Genomic DNA, 19,587 nt, shown 5'->3' with positions numbered 1-19,587 from the left:
CAGCTTGAGTACCCTTTTCTGGCATGTAACTCCCAGTTTTTTCAAAACACTGCTTGCTTAAGTAAACTACCACATCTCTCGAGCTCACAGTCCCCACTTTCTGTGCTTGATTACAAGGCTTTATTGAAAAACAGGAATAGAGTTCAAGACAGAAGGCAAAAGATAAGAGGGCAGCTGAGGTCATGTTTCCAGGACCTGGGGCTGGGACGCAGGCTGGTTTCTGCTCCAGACTGTGCTGCAGAACAGTGTGAACGGGGATCCGCTTACAAGGCACAACAGCAGAGAGGATTTGTATACTAAGGTGACAAAGGATTCATGGCTTAGCCTGTGACATTCAATTTTTGTTTGTTCTGGGCCCTGTTTTACCAGAACTTTAAGTAGAATTTGGTATTTCTTTCCTGGAGAGATCTATGGATAGAAAGCTTGAAGGTTAGGTTCCAACTGTCAAAACGCAGCATCGTTAAAGACTTCCAGGGTAGTTATGCATGAACAGATATGTCTGTGTGGGTTAGATCTTGGTAGCCAGGTTGCAACAGGGACAGTGATTAACAGCCTGCCTAATCAATGTGGCTGAAACAATGAATTGATGTATCTGCGCTCCTTCTGGAGCTTAGGTCATCGCAGGCTAACTTGGGTATTGATCTTTCCAGTCTTGAATTAAAACTTCAAAATCACCTTGTCCTTCCTGATGCGGGTGCTGTGACTGTAAGCTGAGACACTCCCTTTAATTAATAGCTTCATTCCTGACCCTGGCACAGCTTTGCTGCTTTGGTGGCCACAATATACTACACATGATACAACCCAAAAAGCTATTGTGGTTGCTGCCGTGGTACACAGCCCATCCTAGGATCAAGGAGAGCGGTAAAATTTTGGTGCAAGCCTAACTTAACTCTTTGTTGGTCTCAACTATCAGCAACAGCTAAGTGTCTTGTATTACAGAATGGCTTCAGGCCCTTGGATTCTCTGGTCTCCACACCACAGCATAGACATGGTGCTGCATCAGAGCACAATCAACAGGCAGATTTATTGAGAGAATAAAATGCAAACTGCAACTCGGCCAGAGCAATTTCTTAATGGTGCTTGAAGTGAGGCTAGAAGTCATGTTCCAACTGCAAACTGCTGTTCTTGGGACAGTTGGCTAGTGAGCAGCCACGAGCTAATTGGAGCAAGACAGCATTATCCAGTGCAGCTGTTCTGTCATCGTTTGCACAGGTGAATATCACTCAGAGCAAACCTTGGTGGTCAAAATCTTGCAAAATCCAGTGAGAGCTGTAGGCTGAGAGAGTGGTGTTCTGCGCCGTCTGACTGAGCGGCTCCAAGTTCCCCTTGGCTGAAGATGAGGCTGAGTGGGAGTACTCTGCTTAGCATGAATTCCGGCCCTAAGCATTCCTCCCTCCCCACTGTGCCCCAGTGGCTGCTCGATCTCCTGTGGTGCATCAGATTGTCCTAATCTCCTGCTTCCCATGTCCTCTTCCCTTTGGGAGCTGGGGGAGCCCGCGTGTACCGTGCCCTTGGTGTGAGTGCAGCCCAGCTAAGGCCTGCGGACTGCTTGGGCAGCTCCCCTTGACCTCAGCCTCTGCTGCAGCAGGAGTCAAGTAGCAGCTTCTTAACCCAGTGCACTAGTGCTCCTACAATAGCATTTGACAGGGTCCATGTTTTGTCTAGAGGGAGAACTTTAACCAACACAAATAACAATATCTGAAATTTTTTTTTGCCGGTGACTGAGTACAATTAAAAGCTAAATGTCACACAGTAGCATAGCCTGCACTTTTCTAGTGAAAATATTGCATGGTGATTTGGTGGCAGCAGTTAATTAGTTTGGGCAAATGATCTCTTGCTGTGAATGTTTATCCATGCAACCACATTTATAGTCAAGCTAACTGGGTAGAAAAAAAGGGAAGGGAATACTCTCTCTGCCCTTTTGCATTAGGGAGAGCAGAGCAGCAAGCTGTGTGACTTTGCAAGACAGGGACCTGGCTCTGTGCTTTTTTCCTCAGTTCTTTACTAAAAAAAATGCTCGGCAGTAAGAGCATCTCCTGAAGGTCACTGAGCTGTACACAACAAGAACTGTCAGGTCTCTTTCCAGGATCTGACCGAGCTGCGGTAAATAAGAGAAAATGACAGACATCCAGGTTCAGCAGAGCTCTCCGAAGGAGTGTGTGGAAAGTTCAGGCCAAAGTGGATACCAGTGACTGTGCTTTGTGTGCTCAATGCACATCAAGAGAGGCACAGTGAATAAGAGAACTTCCAAATTACAGAGCAGGGTTGTGCTAGAACATGTTGCACTGGGTTTCTAGAGCAGGTGTGTGACTGCCTGGAACTTTTACCAAGGAATAGCGCTGAACTTCCGTGAAGAGAGCAGTGCCTACTGGCGGCCAGAAATATAGTGCCCTTAATTCAACTAAATTTTGAGTGAGTTCATGGCAAATATATTCTTGTTGGCCAGTCTGATCTAAAATGTGCTACATCGATCTTCTCTATAATTTAAAATAAAGCTGACTTGAACTCGTAACATTATAATTTGAATATTCTTAGTTTTAAGTATGAAACAGTGTGTAGGCTGACTTGTTAAGTGTTTGTGTAGTTTAAAGGATATATAGTGCATATTTTTGGGCACCACAATAAGAATGCTGTAGGATGAGTTGGAGAGGATCCAGAAGAAAGTAATGAGAGTAATCTGTGGAACGTGATCTACAGGAGAAGTTTGGATTATTTTAGGGATGTGCAGCAGACAAGAATGGGGGAAGAAATGAATCTTGAAATACCTAAAAGTGCTGTTGTGAAGGGAATAATTTGTTTCTTATTCATGAGGTAGGGGTAGAAGGGGCAAGGAAAACTGTAGCAAAGCAGGCTCGGGTTGGATGCTAAGAGAAGCCTTGGGAAAAGATTATCTGTAGAGACTATGAAGTCTCAATTGGTGAAGATGTTGAGAAGGAGGTTGGGGAAACCTTTCTCAAAAGCTACTATGGCTGTTGTCAGCTTTGGAGCAGATGAACTGGCAAGGAGACTGTGATTTTTTTTTTTCCCTTCAAGTCTTGTCATTTGTAGACAAGGTCAGAATGAACGCTGGGCCACCACCTATGCTTTGAGGTGCTATTCAAGTAATGGGCTTCATTGATCTTTTTGTTTTATTACTGCACAGTAAATAACTTTGATTCCATTCCAACATTCTTAACTCTGCAAAGAGTTGGATTAAATCCTTTCTGCACAGTTAGGAGCACAGCTATGGTTTCAAGATATTTCCTGCGAACTTGTTATGTATTTGAGAGCATTTTATGTGTTTGTAAAGGGTGAAGATGACTTTACAGGGTCCTCTTTCTGCATTCAGTGGCATATTATGTAGACATTTGAGTCATGACTATCATAGAACTCAGTAGGGTATTTGAATGGTCCCATAGGTAATTCAAACTACCTGAGACATGTAGGGTGGAAGTACTACATTGGGGTTCTAGGTAGCCTAGTACACCATCTTGGAGAATTTATCTGTGGTGAGTCTTCATTCTGTTCCAAAAATGAACAAAAAACATCACTCGTGGCTAATTTAGATATGATAGCATTTAACCTTTTTATTGACATCATCAGTTCCCGGTGTGTGGGAGACAGAATCCAGACACCAAACGTTATCAGGGAATGTTTTCAGCAGCAAAGCAGTTAATGGTACATGCGATTTTTGGTGGGTTGTCTCGCACACTGTCTTCCAGCAATGCTGTGCTACATCTGCGTTTTCTTACCTTCCTGACCCCATTCTTTCTCTAACATGGGTCAGCAACTACTAAAAATGGTATTGTATACCCACTGGGAGGGAGGGTTCCAGATTCTGCTGTGATGCCTCTGGGGCCATCTCTATGTTGTTGAATATTATCTCTAAGTAGCTGAATTCAGCTGCAGACTTGGTCATCTTACAGCAGGGAGATAAGTGGGGAAGGATTAAAGGAGATATAAATCAACTGCTGGACCAAGAGAAAATTGAAGCAGACTCTCAACATCTTTCTCATTAGAACTCTCCATAAGCTGTTCATGGGGCCTGGGAATACAATTTACAAGTTGTTCTCTCAAGGCAAAATTTGCCTGTTACTTCTCACTGGATAAATGCAATCCATTAGTCAGAGATTGAAGGGACTTGTTCCAGTAATTGAATTGTTTCAAACTGGTTTTGGGAACAAATTTATGTGGCTTTGTATGTTGTTTCCAAAGCCCAAATACTCTTTTATTGCTACATTGGAGATTGATAGTAATTGTATTAGGTTGAGTGGTAGCAAGAGGGAATCTGGCCCTTCTACAGAATACAAATTGTGGCTATGGGGCTGGGGCACACGCTCCCCTCCCTGGGGTGAGGGTAGGAAAACAAGCGGAGTATCTTGCTAGCATGACCTTGTAAAAGCCTATGGATGATGCAAGGGTGAAGAGTATGTTGATCTGGTCAAAGATTCTCTCTTCCCTGCAGTGTTTACCTAGTGATTCCAAGAAAGCAAGCTGGTGCATTAGCAGGAATTCCAGAACATCCCAAGTTCAGATATAGTATTTGTAGTTTTAGGGATTGTGGTTTTTTTCTTAATAAATGGAATAAATGCAATAGAAAAAGGAGTGGCATACTCTTACAGATTTATACCGTAGCTGCACTGCACTTATGATGTATTCGGAAAGTATTCTGCCCTGCCAGTATGTCGGGAGGTGGATTCTTCCTCATCAGGGGAAAAAGACCTTTGAATCATAGGTGTATTATGGAGACAGGACCACGGGTTGAGAGGAGTATAGGCTGAGTACAAATTTTAAAGTTCCTTTCTTAAAAGCAGAAGAGAATTTTCTGTTTGTAGGTGTGCCTTAGTGTGGGAAAGGAAAAATATGTAATTGTAGTGATTTGGAGTAAAACAGTACTGTGATGCTCAGGACTCTGTTTGCTTGTCTTCCTATTCAGCAGCATTCTTGGTCTTGCTTTGCTTTTTCGACATCACACAAAGCGAGAATTTACTTGAGTATGTGTATAATAGCCTCACTCGCTGATGTTGGAAATATGTTAATAACTGGGGGGAGAAAAATATTTTGCATCATGGGTCCTTTTGGGGCGGGTAGATGTGTTCACAGTATGGTGCAGCCTGCACGCTTCTTTCCCTTTTCTTGCTAATATTAGATAAAGCTGCTGCTGCTTGCTTTCCAATGGAAGACAAGGTGGTCAGCTGTGAGTCCACTGAGCAGTCCTGTATGCTTACTTCTCTTGCCACTAACTCCTGGTGTGATCTTGCCTTTATGGTGGCTTAGGGATAGCGTCTGCTCTGGAGTCTCTTTGCACATTTTAGAATTTTGGGTTTTGTTGCCTTCTCAACTGTGGAAATATCTGGAATTTTAATGTGAGAAATTTTTCTGCCTAAACCTCCTATTTCCAGGTAATTAGTTCTGTGACCATGTTGAAGATGTTGCTTTTTATGTCTAGGAAAATATTGGCAGGAGGATGAATTAGATGCAACTGTAAAAAAACAAACAAACAAAACAAAACAAAACCACAGTAAACTACTTCTCTTCCTGCAGTTGTATTTCAGTTTGTTTTCAAAAGGGAAATCTAACTGTGATTATCCTAAAGCAACAAGGTGGATGCTCAATTGAGGAAGTAGCCTAAGTTATGGTGAAATGGGGTTCACGCAATTTTTGTTCCCCAAAAGGGAGAGGAAAATAGTAGTCAAGTCAAGAAGCCAGCCTCACACAGACCAAACTCAGCTCTCACTTGGGTTTGACTGATTTCACAGGTCAGCTTTTCACGTATTCTAGCAATAGCTAGGGCCAGGACAATCAAATCTATTTTGTAGGCAGCCATGACCGCAGCATTGTCACTGGGGCTGTAGAAGCCTTCTCCTCACAATTCCAGGTCAGTTCTTCAGCTGTCATCTTTTGGAACAGAGGAAGCCCACCAATTCCATATTCAACCCCAGTCTTTGTTATCAGTCCCAGAACCCATTGCTCAGAAGAGTAACATCCTGATAACAAGCTTCTCTGCCTGCTAAAAAGCTAGATTAAACTGGAGTTAGCTGAAAAGTGAGGTTGTAGATTTAGTAGTGGAGTTGTTGGAACTGTGATGATTCATGACCATAGTATCTGAGTGCCAAACGTTCCTGCATTTCAGTTGTCAGTGACCAAGCCCACTCCTAAGTGACAACTCATACCTTTGGTGATCCCAACCGCTGCAGAATGTGATGAGAAATGATGGGTACAAGTGAAAAATTCACATATTGTGCCTACAATATCGCTTTCACCTCAGCCAAAATCTGGGAAGGCTAACATCAAAGGATGCCATTTTGTTGCTTTGGACTGGGACTACTAATTATGAAAAGTACTAATACTTTTCATAATCTCTCTACTAATACCTTGTTTAGTTGTGAATTCATCTTTTTGTCCCTCCCCTCTAGCTTCTCTTCACCGTTAGAAGAGGTATGTGTACATGGAGAGCATTTTTCTTTTACCTCTGAGAGAACTTTCTCATCTTTATCTGACTGGAAATGCCATGCTGTATTGAAAGGCAAACACAGTTGTGCCTGCTTTGATTGTTTTGCTGTTGACATTTTTGAGATTATGCAACTGGGGAGCTATACAGTTTGGTGAAGAAAATGAGCTCAAGACTTTAAGGTTACTGTGAGGTTAAAAATGAAAACTCATACAGCTCAGAAAATGTGTCCTGGAATCGATTTGAGACAGTGTTGTGTACAAAGCAATTATTCCCAAGAAAAACAATTTCCAGTTCAAACAAGCTCAGACTGTATTTACAGCAAAGGGATACTGGAGTCAAGGGGATTGTTTAAGTTCTGATACACTTTGATGACATCCACTACGTTTTCAGCAGGAAAGATAAGCAGATGCCAGGAACATAGTCTAGAAATGGTAGTTTCCTGCCTTCAGTAGAATTGCACCTGCTGAGTTCAGAAAGGGACTCAAGAGGAAAAAAAAGTCCCATTTTCGGAGCCTGTCCTTTGCGTTTGTGTTTGAAAGGAAAGAAGGCAGACAGAAATGTAGTTAATCAAGGTGTGAGGAAACAGGATTGTAAAGAGATTTATGTACATCATCTGCATGTCTAAGGGCTCTGTCAGCTGCCTGACAGCCTCTATGAAGTTGCTGCTGTCTAACATGGTGGAATTTAGAGCTCTACAAGGCTGAGGCAGGTGAAGGTGGGGAGATTGCCACAGGGTGATGTGGGTCCCCATTTCCCTCATCCTTTGGTTTTGTTCTGATCACTGCAGACCTGGGATAAAGAAGGGGAGAACCAAGGGTCAACAGAGTTTGTCGATATAAACAAAAATTAATTTGTAAAGATTTGTGAGTTTACTTTGGGCTGGTTTGTGAGTAGAAGGGGAATACCTGAATGGCTAAAGAGTATCTGCTTTGCATTTGTCTGCCATTGTCCTGTATAGGACTGCAGTTGCCAGCAGTGCTGGCTATCTTCAGCAAGAGTAAGGGATGAGGTCTGTTAATCATTTTGTTTTTCTAGGCTATCACAAAGGTGCTGCATTGCGGCATTGCCCCCTAAGTCAAGCTGATACGGTGTGCTGCAGTTTAGCCACACGCTCTGAATGCAGTATGCCACATACCAAATGTATGCGTGTGGGGTATCTGTCATTCCTGCACCCACATGGCCTTGTGGACTTAAAATGCATCTTAAATTTTTTCATTAATTTTACAGCACACTAACCTTCCATGATCCCCGGTACATGCTACGTGCCTCACTCACTGGTTTTAATCACTAGAATAATCCTCTTTTAAAGCTCCTTTAGAATATATCAGCAATACTCTTGCTATTCTGTCCCTGAACTCTGGATCTTACAGAAACTGAGAAGCAGTAGACCAGTATCTCCCATGATTGCTTCTGAGGAAAAATCTGGAGAAGTTAAGTGAATGTTAAGGAGAGCCACCTCAGACCTGCCGTGGTGTGTACGGCAGTGCACCATGCAGTATGTGCCTTGCCCTGCTGGTGGTTTCCTCCTCTTGGTCTCTTCAGGTGACTCTTTGTACTTGTCAAATAAAACATGTTTTTGGTGCTGAGAGCACCGGTCAACATCAAAGCAAAGATAGATGGCTTTCCAGGCTGGATGGACATCTTCTTGGAATTTATTTTAGAGGTTGGCTTTTTTTGTTTGTTTTGGTTGTTTGGGGTTTTTTTTCATTTTGGAGGAAGAAATTTATATCTTTTGACAGTGCCTCCCCCAGGAGGATTTCTTTATCGATATTTCATTGTTATCCTTTGATGTAATAATCCTGCATTGCATAGTCTGTCACTCAGAAATGATGAAGTTGGGCTTCTGGTGCAGGGGAATACCGCCAAAGCTGAAAATAAAAATAATTATTTAAATCTAGAAGACAGAGACAACAGCTATGCCTTAACTTAACAGAAGATGCTACTGCACAGAACCATTCATGATGAATATGAAAATAACACAGCAGCTCGGTTTCACAGAAATATAATCTAAACTGACAGATTTTGTGCTTATACTTCATTCAGGCTATGTCATCAGCCAACTTAAAATACACAGATACTTACAAGTAGCCTTTTCGCTGCATAATTTTTTTTAATATACCTCAACCACATCCTGCTCTGTAACAGGTTTCTCTTTGGGGCAAATAATCTGTTCGTAAATATGGGGGGATTGTTTTTGTTTTCCTTGGAACTTCATTTGAAAATGAAATAAGGGTAGTAAGACTACCAGCCTATAGGATTTGAGCCTGGAGAATTTCTGTTACTTTATTCAAAAGATCAGATTTTGATATATGAGAGTAAAGCTCATAGGTAAAAAGTGGGCTGCAAAGATAGAGAAATCAGCGTGGTTAAATTGTCAGGGAAAAGAGAAACTGGACACTTAGATTCCTAAGTGAACATGCATCAGGTATAAGACCTTTGGAAAATAAGGTTAATTTAAATTTCGCTTCTAAATTGGCAAGTTGTTACTGGAAAAAATTCCTTTGCCATTTGCTTTAGTTCTGAGGAACAGTGATTTTTAGATACTGAAAGACCAAATCAATGACTAAATCACAGCACATCCTTCAGTATATTTGAGGATAAAGTTAATTTTATACATTAAGCACTTTTGAAAGCTAGGTGCCATGGGGTTTGGGTTTGTTGCTTCTTTTCTGCTGGCCCTCAGTTGATATAATGTAGCTGAAGAGGTGTTTGGAAAACTAGAACATGTTTCTGGAATTGTGAGTGTGGAGTGTGCAGCAGAGTCTGGAGCGAGTGATTTGTATTTTTTTTTCAGCTGCTTTGGAAAAGAGTTGAGAAAGAGTAAATGTAGTTTCTGTTCAGAAACAAAGCATTTTCCTATTTTCGTTAGTGGTATATGGGCTCTAAATAAGATTCAATTCATAAATGGAAACAGTAACAGTGACACTGTGGAATTAAATGTTTTAAATTTTGGCTAATCACAGGAAAGGTCAAATTTGATATATCTGCCTTTAAGTGAAAGGATTATTATTTTTGTTTTATAAGTTCAAACAACTGATAAAGAATTGCAGGTTTGTTGACCAGTGCTGTACACTAGAACGTGTGAACAGAGCTGCTCTGGAAGGCACTGTCCTTGGTTTAGCCTGTTTTTTGACTTTGCAAGTTACACCACTAGTGTCAAATTTGCAAAGATTATTTTGAGTGTTTCAGAACAATGAGTGTTTCTCTAGAACAATGTCCCTTTTCAGGCATGTGCGTTAGGTAGAGCTGCATTTGGAGGCTGTATGTACTGGTCAAAAGAAGGATAGACTTGCTTTAGGTATATGTGACTTCTGAAAAGGCTTCATCTTCCTTTACCTTTTTAAGAGACCTTGTTCAGCTTCATCACTGCTAATCATCAGTGCTCTTTCATCAGCTAGTATTGAGATTACGATGCTGCCTGTGTTAATATACTTTTGCCACTTAATTTTACCATCTCTAGCTGGGGATAGGTTCAACTTATAAATCAGTCTCCAAAGCTTCCAAAATATTCTGTGTTGCATCCAATGATCTGTAAATGGTAATGTGTCATTTTAAATTAATCGTTCAGAATGCACACTTAGCATCTCAGGCTCATGATTTGCTGAAATGCTGATCTTACCAATTCTGCTATTATTATTTCCTTGTTGAAGGCCGCAGTAAACATCCTAAGTAATGAATTTAACTATTAAAGGCACCCTGACCAATGTGACCTTGCCAGAATGCTTTATCCTTTTAAAGGGATGATTAATAATGGCTTTGAATGGAATATGTGATGTATTCCAAGAGGAATAATGTTTTTCCTTGGAAGAGTTTTCTTGCTGTAGGGTGGGATTGCATCTGGCATGTTCGGCTATAATTTGTACCTGAGGCTGAATGTTGTGAAAACACTCTGACATAAGCTACCTTCTCACACCAGTATCCTAGGAAACTTAAAATTATTGAATGTGAAGTCTCTTTTTTTTTCCCTGTGATATTTTAAAATTTATTGACGTGCATCAATCAACAGGTTCAGTATCTCAAGCTTAATTCTTTAAATTTGATTTGCAGTAACGTATCATATCTGCAGCCTCAAATTCCCAGAGAGCAAACACTGCACAGTGGGCAGCTCTGTTCCTACTACAGAATGAAGAGTATCAAATCTATAAGGCTGTAAGGCCTGTCCTTGGGTTTTTAAATATATTTCATAAGAATGTTGCTGTCCATGTACAGTTTGAAATTATTTTGGTGCAGAGTCTTTCATATATATCGCTGGCAGGGAAGTCTGGAGGCCCTGGGGAGGAGAGGTAATGAGGACTGATTGGTGTGGAGCCTACTGTTGGAGCTGGTGTGAAGTACACTCCCAGCCATGCAATGAGGGCAAGAGACTGCACCATCTCATCCAGAGGATCTCATGCAGGTCACCTCTGTGCTCCAACCTTCTTCCATCAGTTTGTAGAGCTGGTCTTCAACACGGGGGACGTAGCAGTACTGAGTATTAAAACCAGTCAGTCCTAGACTCTGGCAGCGAAGTTTACACTCACAGAACTGTAAATATGCAACGTCTGAGTGTGTTTTGAAATTTCCACCTTACCTCTGTCCATGAGATTCCTCTAAACTGAGCTAATGTGGCACCCTCCCATTCTGCACCCATCTTCCAGTGGAGGTACTCTTGTGTCTTCGTTTACTCAGAATATAAAGACTGGATTACACTTGGCCATGTTCAGCATCTCTCCTGTAGCTTGCTCAGAGCTGATCTCCCAAATCTGTTCTGAATAACACCAAAGAATCACCCTGATTAACTCAGAGCCTGACTTTGCCTCCGTTGTGTAGTGTTGTGTGATTCAAACATGTATGCTGCAAAGAGCCTGATCCCTTAGCTATCATGGCAGTTGCAGTTAAATAATATTAATCCTTGATTTCCTGTTTTCCCTTCAGAAATATTTGGTAGCTTGATCTTGGGGATTTTCTTAGAACTCAGATTAAAAAAAAAAAATAGGGACAGATGTATGTCCTAAAGGTAAAGCAGTTTTACCAGTGCTTTTAATGAAAAGACTGTAGCCCCAGTATGAAACCAGAAGATCTGTTGTGTGTTACATGAAGACTGGTCATTCAAAGTAATGTCAACAAAACAGTCTTGCTGCCCCTTGAGACTTATAATTGATAATGCACAAGAGCAATTGAAAGTCTTCTCATGGCATTCATTTTTAATTACTTCTGTGGTACAAGGTCATAGATATAAGCCACTTGTCAGCCTGGATAGCTTCACAAAGATAAAGACGAGATTTATAGCATTATGCAGAATTCTGGGAAAAAACAAAGGTCACATTTTTCAAATTTAAGTGTTCAAAGTTAGCCTCTTAAATCCATCTTCAGACACTTACATAAACAGCCTGCTTTTCAGAAGTGCCAAGCAGTGGCTCTTTGTGCTGACTTTGCTGGAAATAGCATGTGCCCTGCGCATCTGTGTTATTCATCATATGAGTTAGCTAGCTATAGGCTTGCAGGCCTCATTTCAGGTTCTGGTGTTAAATAATTTTGTCTTAAGCAAAGGTGGCTGCATTGTCAAAGGTTTTAAATTATTGTCAAGACAGTTCTTCATTCTAAATCGTTCAAGTTATTACTCAAGCATTACGCCATTATAAGAAAGACCTGTGTCTTTTTTTTTTTCCTGCTCTAGGTTTGACTTGTGAAAATAGCGAAAGGAAGTTGATATTTCTATGCAAAGTTGGCATGTCTGGGTGCAACAATTTACAGGCTTTTGTGATATGAATTGTTTTACTTCCTAGTGACAATGCTTCATTAAAATGACCTTAACCATTCTTTACAGCATGGTCTTTTCCAGGCCAGTAGTTAAATCTTAGTGTAGAGTGGAATTTTCTTGTTTCTAGACTGTGACTTAAGACTGAAGAAAACTATATCCTTTTTGTCAACAAAATCTTTAGCAAAGACTTGGCTTCCAAGCTCTTGGCCTTCTGAGGGTGTACTTGGATGTACAGATATAACATAAGCACAGAATCTTTGGAAATATAAATCAACCATCATTTCCTACAGTATATTTACATTCTTTCCTTTCTTTGTTAAAGTAACAGGTACAAGAAAGGAGGCATTATGAGAACCTATGATCGCTTGGGTTCTAACATTGTCCTGTGAGTGCTCTTAGGAAGTTGTTTTAGAGGTGAAACAAACATCACAGCTAAATCAATATAATTAAAACAGACAAGGGGAGCATGAGATTTGGGAAATAACAGCACTTGTGTTAAGAAAACGCCAGTTAAGTCCCTGGAAAGTAGCTGCAGAGGTAGGAGGAATAACAATGCCCGAGACAATATGGGGGAACATTTTCTATCCAAGGTCTTCATTTGAGGACTGGAGATGACTAGAAGCCTTGATTCTGTCCGTATTGTTTTAGGCTTTTTTGTTTGCTTTCTGGAGGAGGAAGAAAAAAAAAGATTAAAACACAGATTTTTAATACATTTGAGTATGAACCAGGGCTTTGATTCAGATGAAGTCAGATTTAAGTAAGCAGAAAGACTCAGTAGCAGTAAGATAGTGTGACTGCTGCTTCTGCATGATCCCACAGGCAAGTTTCATACACTTGTGCACGCATAAGATGAGAGAAGCCCAAAGGTGACCTTTAGGAGTGACACCACATGTAACCATGCACTGAAGTAGTGGTAAGTGTTGAGATCATATAGGGGAATCTGGAAATAATCTTTTAAGAAAATGGTGTGTCTTTTTTTGACAGATAGCTGATCTTCCAACTTGTGGGATGTGCCTGTAAGGTTTGAAAAGCTGGAACAGATGCTTTCCTAAAAATAAATTAAAAAAAATAATAATCCTGAAATGTTACTCAAGAAAGCCCTTTCAAATTCATGTTTGTCAGGCTTGTCAGCTGCACTAACACTCTCTGATGTTGCTTTTACCTTCTGTGTTTGTTGAAGTAGGTGTTGTCCACTGTAAATAACTATTGTTCTGATTTCCTGGCTCATTTCCTTGAATTTCCTCAGTTGTTGTTACACTTTTGGGTAAGAATGGGTGCACGTGGAGACATGGACATGGTATTTTCATCTTTGCAGGTGAGCTGAAAGCTCATCCGAGGTTACTGCTGATCCGAATTGACTCTGATTGTGCTCTACTAGACAGTGTCAGATAGGTTGTTTCCCAACCAGCAGCCTGACAGTATTTTGGGAGGCAAGTTGTCTGATGAAGGGGCAGCGTTGTTGTTGTTACTTCAAGGGAGAGGAGTTTGGTCTGATCTGGGTTTGATTTTTACTTCAAGGCATAGTAGGCACAGGGCTAAGCAGAGTTAAATGGACAGGTAAAAATTCAGCATGAGTTTGGAATATCAGTGTTTGTTACCTGTTAGAAACAACAAAAACCAACCATTTTAGTCTTCCACAAAGGAAACTTTCAAAAAATTATGATGGATGATTTTATCTACACTTCTCCCCAACCCGCCAATGAATAAGATTTGTTGTTGGGGCAGTAAATGACATACCAGACATTCAAACCAGTACATCCTACTGAAGATACGTGAAAGAATGTGCCTGGATACTAGAAGGGATTTGTCTGCTAGTTTTGATGGCTACAATTGATTAAATGTTTGGATTGTGATAGGGCTTAAAGGACTGAACTAGAATTGGCCCCATCATGTTCAACATTGTCCAGACATAAAGTAAATAGCATTTCCATCTGAAAAATGAGAACAAACAGGTCAGTATACATGAGTAATCAGACCTGAGCAAATAAACAACAAATACGTAGAGTAGGAGTACGTGCCTGCTTTTTTCCAAGTCGGTAGCTGTGATAGGAATGCGACTAGTGAATTAATAGTTTGTATGCAGTACAAGGGAGGGGCTTTTCAACAAAGGATCAGCTTTGGATCAAGAAAGTACATTTATGTGAATTCCTATCTGTTTTTCCAATCATTTCCACTCTTCTTCGAATCTAGTTAATCTGCTCCCCCTCTTCTCTCCCACTCGTAACATCACTCAACAAGCAAGGAAGGGACTGGGGGCAGCTCCCTGCCGCATGTCTGCTAAGGCAAAGCCAACCAAGCTGCAAGTGTGTAGCAAGTGGAAACGTGGGAGTCAGAGCTGCAGAGCCATTCATAATCTACATCTCTCTTCCCCATAATTATCTCCGCTACCCGAGAGAGCTGAGAACTCCCTTAAGTCTCCCTGCAAGTCATTTAGATTCTAATTGGGATTTAAAAACTCTTGAAACCTGAGTGGGTGGCTCAGTGCATTATTGCTGATGAATGTTACCCTGGGTGATGCGCCCAGCAGACCCGCAGAGGACCTGCGCTCAGCTTTCCATTGAAGAACTGTGTCCTTTTTATTTGTGAGTGCGGATTTGCTGTTTGCCTCAGCTAATTAGGAACTGGTTTCATTCACAACAGCAATTCCATTTGTGCCATTATACCAAAATGCTAATATAATTTTGATATGTTGAATCCTTTCCCTTAATGTTTCTTTAAAATGGAGGTGATGAAGCTTGCTTTCTCCACTTAAATATTTTCTGCCTCTCCTCCCCATCCTGTGTTCTTTTTTTCCTCAAAGATTCACTGAACGCAGTTTTATTACCTGCTCAGAAACGTCATCATGAAGACCTTAGCTCTATAAGTCTTGGCTTTGTAGGCCCATGTCCTTGGTTTTCTTCCCCCTCTTGTGAAGCTCATACTAACTGGTCATTGTTCCCTTGTTGCCAATTCCCCACCAGACTTCCCTCTTCCTGTTAAACTGGCCCACAACCATAAGCAGAATGATGTGAGAGGGTCCATCAGCACAGTAAAGAGCTGGAGAATTGCACTGCTGGGGCAGAAGTGGGATGACATCACTCTGATGGATTTTACTGTGGCAGCTGCATAGGGACCTCCATATATCAAGCAGCTGATAAATGAAGCATGTAATTCAGAAGAGGACTGATGGAGGCTGCAGCACCACTGTGGCAGCTATTTCTTAGGGAGATGAGGGTTTAGCAATTCAGAGTGGGCAAAGAGGAGGGTGGAGGGGCTCTTTTCACCTGGGCAATGTAGTCTGGGTTTGGTTTCTCCACCTCACGCAACCCTTTGATTTGTTTATCATCTCCCTCCACCAACTGTAAGGCACCTTCCTGTGGCCACTGCACAGAACCACAGCCATGTCTGCTCAGTGAGGCAGAGGGAATGATGTTGTTAGCTCTGAATTAATTTGCTCTGTGAGTGTAAATCAGGCTCCTACTGTTATTTCGGTGAATTATTTTAAATGTAAATGCTACAGAGACAAATTAAATGTGTAGATGTGATACTGAAAAAGCACACTTGAGAGATACTTGAAATACACAGAAGTTTTTTCCCTTTGTCATTAATATAATGTGTTTAATAAACTATGGATGCTCTTGGATTTCCAAGCTGTCTGTAATCATCATGGAACCCTGTCCCAGCCTTACCCCTAAAAGCTGTAGGCTGTAAATCAAGTGAAAACAGATAACCAAAATTTTTGGGAAACTGCCTCTAGCCCATTTTTGATCAGTCCTGGGTCATTGTTCAGGCTCCTGACATGGGCCAATGAGGAGCTACTGGGGTTTATTCCATCTGAGACATAAACCTGGGTGACTTTGCGAGATCTCTGTTAAAAGGCTGTACTAGATTTGTGGCTGCAGTGCCCAGCTACTCAGAGGAAACTGTTCTAGAAATTTATTCTGTGTCTCTTCAGTGAGACAATGGGATTTTTTTTTTTTTTTGTGGTGGTATTTTTTGGTTTGGTTTGGGGTTTTTTGGCCAACAACAACTTGTGTTCACTAATTCCTGGCACTTGGAATGTATGAAGCAGGTCTGTCCTTTGAGAGGAGAGAGAAGCTCAGACACGGCAAACAGTGTCACCTGTACTAGGTGACACTAGTCTTAGCTGAACTCTGGACTATGGTTAATATTAATTTTCAGTCTGTGACCGTCAGTAGATCATCTAATGTCAACTTCCTTTGGTTTCCCACCAGTTAGATGAACAACACAAGGCTTCTCTTATTTTTTCCCTCCCCGTCATCTTCTGTTGGTTACTAAGATGGAGGCTGTCCCAATGTAGCCCAGCTGTTTTGTTCTCCAGTGTCAGATAGGCTTGATCATGGCTTCCAAGAGTAAACATCCTACCGTACAGGCAGCTGCCTGTATGCATTTCAAATTATCCAAACTTACCTGTAAGCAGGATGCAGCTGGCAGGCCACTGGCTGAGGTGGCCGAGTTGTACAGCTGTGGTTTATACTGCGGCCATCGTGCGACTTGTCTCACTGTGGGCACAGAATGCTCTTCTGTATGAAACCAGAGAGAAAAAATAACAGATCGTGTTTCTATGCGTACCTCTCGGGGTTGCTTGGTGTTCAACCTTTTACACGCTCTCTTTCAGCAAGGTGGGGGCACAAGTGGAGCCCAGTCAGGACCCTTCCCACTGCTGACTGCTTATGCTTGCATCCCAAAGCCCATAGGAAGGTGTAACGGTGGACCCATATACCTTCTTCCTCTGGACCATTTTGATCAAGCTTTATTTGATTTTTATAGAACTATTCCCTTTTGGTTTTGTGACTGTCCTTGAATGTAGCCTGTCTCAGTGCTGTCTGCCCAGGCACTTGCATGCAGACCACCTGTGCCAGTCACTGTTTTCAGTGCCATTTTTTGTGTGAATTTTGCTGCTTCATATCCTCAAGATACTTCTTCGTGGAGCCAGGCTCCTGACACCTTATTCTCTATTCAGGTGCATAAAAAAGGGTTTGTGCGGCATTCTTTCATGAGCTACTATTGCTAGATTATCGATCTGCTTTTGTACTTTAATGACATAAATCCCAAGCTTGGGCTTGGACTAGCAGTATAAAGTTGAGTTTTAATACTTGCACAGAAGGTTGTAGTACTAAATGTTGGTGACAACCCCTCCCTGTGTTCCTATGTATGCAATTTATTGCTGTATTTAGTGAAATTTATCAGGACAGACATATAAAATATGGAAGAAATCTGCTTGAGCTAATTGGATGCTTGGTGTTATTTTTTGACAGAACATTGCTTCTTGATGTTGCCTGATTGCCAGCGACAGGTCAGATCAGTGGTTTGAGAGACACGAAAAAGCCAGCTGTGACTGTACCAGTGGAGTTCAGTGTTAAACGGAGATGAGCCTCTGAGTGGGTGGGAATGAGGCATCTGAGTCAACTACCATGCAGCTTAATAGTTGCCTGACTAGTACTGTGCTGTGAGGATGGACTATTTCAGCAGTCTCTGCTAACTTGTCCTTAAAGATTTTTGTATAGTGCTTGCTTCTCTTCTACTTGACCTAGTTTATGTTGTGCATGTTGAGTCACTACCTACGTTAAAAGCCTTCATTCTCCTACTTCCTTGATGGATTTCTAGTGCATTGGGTCACCACTTCAGACTACTGTTTTATTTATTTATTTGTAATCATGTCTCCCATGTAAGCTGCTTCAGAGTAAATTCTTATTTATCATTAGTTTTATTCTTCCCTGGAATATTAGTTCATTTGGGAAAATGTATAATGGCTATCTTGGGCCATTCTTCCTCAAGGATTGGGAACTTTTGTATGAGTATGAACTGCATTTTTTGGTGAAATATGTCCATGAGGACTTTTCTGCCAGGAAAACTAAACCAAAATGCAGGAGCAGATTTTGAGTATGCGGAAAATTGATGAGCTTGGTAAGATCAGAGGAGAAAAACACATCTCTAGTAAAAGCAAACACAGCTTTCATGGCACTTAGCAGAGGTATAGAGCATTTTAAGTAATACAGATAAATATCTCCCTGGAGATTTTCCTTTTTTCATCAAAGCACAGATCAGAGGACAAATAGGAGAAGGGGGAGGGAACAAAAGCTTTAAAGATGTCAATGAACATTTTTCAGGCTGAAAATTACTTTTAGCAGTGAAAATAGCAGAAGATGCATAAGGCAAAAGCAATGAAGCCATGCATAAAATAAGGGAAAAGAATAAGATCAGAGGAATGCAACGAAAGTTTTGGAATAAATGACTGCCAAGTCCCTTCTTATAAGTGATTTATTTTTATTTCTTCTTTAAAAAAAGTTCTAATTTGTTTTTGTTTCTGTACTAATAGACTGGAAGTTGTTCATTACTATCAAACTAACGTTTTTCAGACAGTGTATGAGCAAAAAGTGATGTTTTAATGCCCTTTAAATTTAAGTGCAAACCATAGTAATTCTGCGTAAAATGATAATATCAGGGCATTCCAGCTGTTTTTTAGTTTTATATTAAGGGCTAGGTCTTAGCCCCAGAACTGCTTTATATGCAATCTATACTACTGGCTTGTATTCATAAAATGGTTTGGGTTGGAAGGGACCTGAAAGATCACCTAGTTCCAACCCCCCTGCCATTGGCACGGACACCTTCCCCTAGATCAGGTTGCTCAAAGCCCCATCCAGCCTGGCCTTGAACACTCCAGGGTTTCATAAGCTAATGAATGCTTAGGCACTTTTTCTTGGCCCATTGACACAATTAGGTTCATAAGATGCACTTGCATTATGGAATGAAATAAGGGCTCAAGAACAGGCTTATGTGTCCCCAGACTCTGACTGGTGCTTTTCGTATCTAAGCTGTACAAGATCAAGCTCAAAGGGGTTTTTTTCAGCTGTTCTGCAAAAATTTTGAGTGTGAAATCATGTGTAACTTGGACAGCCAAGACTGTCACCAGGAGTGCTGATAGCAATATCTGTGTTTCACTTCATTCAGTTCTACTACTGTGGCCATGTCAAGTCTGTTAAACTAAAATTGCTGGTTATGTCAGCTGTTGTTCTCTGCATCGTGTTTGTGTTAGCTACTTACTTCATGCATAGAAATCTTTGTGAAGCCCACCGCTTCGCCATAGAAACTGTTGTCCTAGCAGTTAATAATCCAGATGAATATGTCAGCAAATGTTTTCTTTAATCATTGACACTTTTCACATATCGTGGGAACAGAAAGTTTATGCTCAGTAGCCTATACAGGTATGGAATGAATGAATGATCAGTCAACATGCCACTGAAGGGTATTTGCTAATACCTTGAGGAGACCTTAGGAAAAGCTTCCTGCCTGTGAAACAGATGAAGTGCCATTTTCTTCTGTGCAAGGAGTATAAATGCCAATTTTTTATTTCTCTAGGGCTTATGCTTATATCTTGAGACTTCAGTGCTTGTTCTAGCTACAGATCACTAAC

General features: G+C 41.1%; 1 protein-coding gene across 1 annotated transcript in view; it reads left to right on the top strand.

The window, feature by feature from the left end:
- Positions 1-19,587, top strand: part of ARHGEF4 (Rho guanine nucleotide exchange factor 4) — a 102,403-nt gene that overhangs the window by 36,023 nt on the left and 46,793 nt on the right. The gene's annotated exons all lie outside the window — the stretch shown is intronic.

Source organism: Phaethon aethereus (genome assembly GCF_964289735.1).
Source record: "Phaethon aethereus genome assembly, chromosome: 9".
NCBI lineage: Eukaryota > Metazoa > Chordata > Aves > Phaethontiformes > Phaethontidae > Phaethon > Phaethon aethereus.
The sequence above is the reverse complement of the archived record's forward strand: the minus strand, read 5'-3'. Positions and strand labels throughout refer to the sequence as shown.